Source organism: Ahaetulla prasina, chromosome 3 (assembly GCF_028640845.1).
Source record: "Ahaetulla prasina isolate Xishuangbanna chromosome 3, ASM2864084v1, whole genome shotgun sequence".
Taxonomy (NCBI): domain Eukaryota; kingdom Metazoa; phylum Chordata; class Lepidosauria; order Squamata; family Colubridae; genus Ahaetulla; species Ahaetulla prasina.
In genome coordinates this window covers 226208318-226212924 of record NC_080541.1, presented here as the reverse complement: position 1 = coordinate 226212924, position 4607 = coordinate 226208318, and positions in this window count along the sequence as shown.

Genomic DNA, 4607 nt, shown 5'->3' with positions numbered 1-4607 from the left:
TTTTGAAAAAGAAAAAAATAATTCATGGAATACCTGACTTGGATGGACATGACGGAAAAGCTACCTCACTCCTTGCGGTTGAGGGGATGCTGGGTGCCTCTCTCTCCCTCCCTCCCTCCCTCTCTTTCTCTCTCTCTCTCTCTCTCTCCCCGTGTGCTGGGTTCCAAAATTGTACGCCCCTTCGTGTTGCGCTGCGCACAGTTGGTCCCCAAGGATCTTTTTTGCCATGTTGAGTTGAAGAACCTTGAGTCTTCCTCTTGCAGAATTTCTTCCGCCTGATGAAACTTGGATCGCAGCCCAGGTCATCTGTTCTTTCATTCCTTCTGCTGCTTTTCCAAGAGTCAGGGTTTTCCTGACTTTAAAGACCTCCAGAAACGATTGGGCTACCATTTCCAGGTTTCTCTCAACTAGTAGCGATATCTAGAACTTAAGGGATCTCTAGATACCTAGTTTCTAGTAGAATGATATCTAGAACTAGATACCAACTGGAAGGGATATCTAAAACTTAAGTGATATCTAGATACCTAGTTCCTAATAGATTTGGATATCTAGAACTAGATACCAACTGGTAGGGAGATCTAGAACTTTAGGGATATCTCGATCCAGATACCTAGTTTCTAGTACAACTAGATATCTGGAACTAGATACCAATGGTAGGGATATTTAGATACTAGATACCTTGTTTATTAGAACTAGATATCTGGAAGTAGATACCAACTAGTAGGGGTATCTAGAACTTAACTCGAGGCCCATTGGGTTGAAGAAGCTGGAAGGCCCTTAGTCTAGACCAGGGTGTCTCAAAACTTGGCAATTTTAGAACTTGTGGACTACAACTCCACAGCCAGCTGGTTGAGTTCTCCAGCCAACTGCCTGAGGAATTCTGGGAGTTGAAGTCCACAAGTCCTAAATTTGTCCAGTATGGAGACCCCTGGTCTAGAAGAGCAGTGCTCACGAAAGATGAAAATAGTCCATATATACCATCTCGTTAGGACCACCATCTTGTTTTTTGGTGGGTGGTTGTTTTTAATCCTCTCTCCTGCAGATAACACCTGAGGAAAAAAGCAGGGGAAATCCCCCCTTTTTTTAAACAGGGTCCAGGCCCAGACATGGCCCATTTGCAAACATGGACACGGATCCCGAAAACAAATACTAATAATTGAATGTCCAAAAGGAACGTCTTAAATCCCAGATTTCAAGGGGACGTTTTCCCATGCTTGTCTTAACGAATTCGCCTCCTTTTTCTTTACAGACAAACTGGTAACTCTAGGACCCGTGTGTGAATAAATCTTTTTATCGTTTCAGTTTTAATTTTTTTATTTTATTTTTGGTTTACTTGGGTTGGTGCGTGACCTTGTATTTAAATCCTCGGAACACTGTGGAAAATCCTGATTGTGTATGAATGACAGCAGCTTTGTAAATTAAAAACGTTTGTGTGAATAAAGCTAGCGGGGTGGGATTGAAAAGCCCTTCCCGGTTTTGAAACGAAGCCTCTTTGCCTCTGTTTTTGGGTTTTTTTTTTGCTTTTTAAACCTTTTTGAGTCTGTCTTTTTTCTTTTCCGTCATAATCAGACACAGAGGAATGCATCTCGGGCGTGATAAAATAATTTCCGGGAATAAAATACTAAACCCTCCAAAAAAATTCAGGCCTGAATCCAATAGTTCTCCAAAGCAAAGAGTGAAGGTCAGAAATAAAATTGGAAGACAAAGCAGAAAGGGATAATAAAGGAGCGCTGCACATTTTTAAAACTGGAATTAACAGTGTTCGATAAGGTTTTAAATGCCTTAGAACAGCCTTTTGCAAGTTTAAGATCGGTGGACTTCAACTCGCAGAATTCCCCAGCCATTCTGCGAGTTGAAGTCCACCGATCTTAAAGCTTAAATTTTTTTTTACATAATAACAGAGTTGGAAGAGACCTTGGAGGTCTTCTAATCCAACCCCCTGCCCAGGCAGGAAACCCTACACCGTTTCATGCTTGCCATAGTTGGGAGACGCTGGCTTAAAATTTAAACTGCATCTTCTCCCTGCCGGTTGTGGCCCGCCAGCTACCAGCAGAGCTGGTGGCAGACTCGGACAATGAGGAGGTTGGGGAGGAAATTGGGCCAATTCTGGAGTCCGGGGAAGGCTCTGATGGATGCTCTGCATCGGACGCAGAGATAGAACCAGGGCCGCCCGACATTTCCCAGCCACCGGAGAGGCAGCTGCCTTCGGAAACTGAGATGAGTGAGGAGGAAGAACAGCTGGAGCCTGTTCTAGATGCACATATGAGCAGAGCGGTTAGGAGAGGAGAACAACGGAGGATAAGGAGTCGACTCTGGAAGCAAAGCACAGATGAACGCTGAAAGGCCCTTCCCTGGCTGGGGAATAAATAGAAGGAAAGGGAGGGGCTTGTCGTAGGAGACAACCGTTCGTCTTTCTAATGATTTTGCTCATTGTGTTTTGGGCCACAAAGACAGAAGTTAATTTGCAGCCTTCGGCAATTATTGCAAGGGACTGATAAGCTCTGTTGTTGCAATTAACTCCTTGAAGGACTTGCCTGGACTTTTCGGTGAGTGAATGCCATTCATTCCCAGGCGAGAAATAAAAGAGGGGTTTTCCGTGACAAGGAGTCTGTTTCTTGCTGCTGCTAAGGCTGGGTCCGAACACTGCCTCTAAAACCCTGTTTACGGCGTTCTTGCGAAAAAGGACGCTTTTTGGAAAAGTAGTTTAAAAAATAGCGGAGACGTTGGCCCTCGATGAGGTCCTCTTTTTCAGGAAAAATGGGTTAGCCCGAAGGCTGCATTAGGATATTAGGCGCTGCCCCACAGGGGGAATTGCACCTTTTAAGCCGGAGAGCCAAAACAGGTGGCATTTTCCTAGATGCTTCTAATCATTCCTGGCGAGGCAGTTTTGGCTTGTCGGTTGACAAAGTTTGCCGACTGCAAACACCATCCTGGATTTCAGCCGGAACTACCATTCAGCACAACCCAATTCATGACTCGGCTCTTTCAGATTTGCAGATGGGGAGGATTGTGGGGTCCTTGGTGCTCTCTGAGCTGGGTTGTTTTCTTGCAGGCGTTTCATGACCCAACTAGGGCCTCTGGTGGCGCAACAGGCTAATGCAGCCTATTATTAACAGCAACTGCTTGCAATATTGCAGGTTCAAGTCCCACCAGGCCCAAGGTTGACTCAGCCTTCCATCCTTTATAAGGTAGGTAAAATGAGGACCCAGATTGTTGGGGGCAATAAGTTGACTTTGTATATAATATACAAATGGATGAAGACTATTGCTTGACACAATGTAAGCCGCCCTGAGTCTTCGGAGAAGGGCGGGATATAAATGCAAAAAAAAAAACTAGGCTACAACATCATTGCTAAAAGCGAGTGGGGTTCGCTGTCCTTAAATACAGTTACTCCTCGACTTAAACAGCCACCATTGAGCCCCACAATTTATGTTGCTGAGTGAGAAATTTGTTAAGTGAGTTTTGCCCCGTTTTAACGACTTTTCTCGCCACTGCGACCGTCATAAATATGAACCAGTACCCAAGTGTCAATCACATGAACATGGGGATGCCCCAACGGTAGGATGTAAGTGTGAAAAATAGTCTTACGTCATTTTTTTCAGTGCCATTATAACTTTGACCAGTCGCTAAATGAACTGTTGTAAGCCGAGAACTACCTATACAGGGCAAGGTAGACGGAACAAGGCACTAATGCCGTGATGGTGAACCTATGGCACGCGAGCCAGAGGTGGCACATGGAACCATATCTGTGGGCACATGAGTGTTGCCCTAGCTCATCTCCAGCTGAATTTCGGGCCTTCCGGGCCCACTGGAAGTCGGGAAACAGGCTTCTGAAGGGCCTCCAGGGTGGGGAAAGCCATTTTCGCCCTCCCCAGGCTCCTAGAAAGGCTCTGGAGCCTGCGGAAGGCGAAAAACAGGCATTCTGGTCCCACGGAAAGTGGGGAAACGGGCCATTTTCAGCCTCCAGTGGGGTGGGGAAGGCTGCTTTTGCCCTCCACATGGGTGTGGGCACGCGTGTGTGTTAAACACACCCCATGATCCCCCTCATTTTTGGCCCACGGCGGCAAAAAGGTTAGCCATCCCTGCACTAACGTATCAACAGAGCAAACCTCACGCTCTTCTACCACTGATTATGTAATTTAGTTGGGTCATGAAACGTCTGCAAGAAAACCACCAAGCTCAGAGAGCACCAAGGACCCCACCGTCGTCCTCTTCCTCCACCTCCCCACTCCCTTCTAGCACTGATGATGTTACCTAGTTGGGTCATGAGACGTCTGGAAGAACACCACCCAGCTCAGAGTGCACGGATCAGACTTTAGCGGGAAGGAGCAACCTTGGCACAAACGAAGTCCTATCACACACCTTTAGAAAGCTCCCTTTTGTCCTCTAACTGGGATACACACAAGCATCATTCAAAGCCTGTCAGCTGGAAAAGATCCATTTTAGAACATTGTCCGGGGACATTACGAGCCACAATACGGACATGTTCCGTTTCCAAGAGCCGCGGGCTGTTTGGCTTTGTGTTTTGGGCCACAAAGACAGAAGTTAATTTGCAGCCTTCGGCAATTATTGCAAGGGACTGATAAGCTCTGTTGTTTGCAATTAAC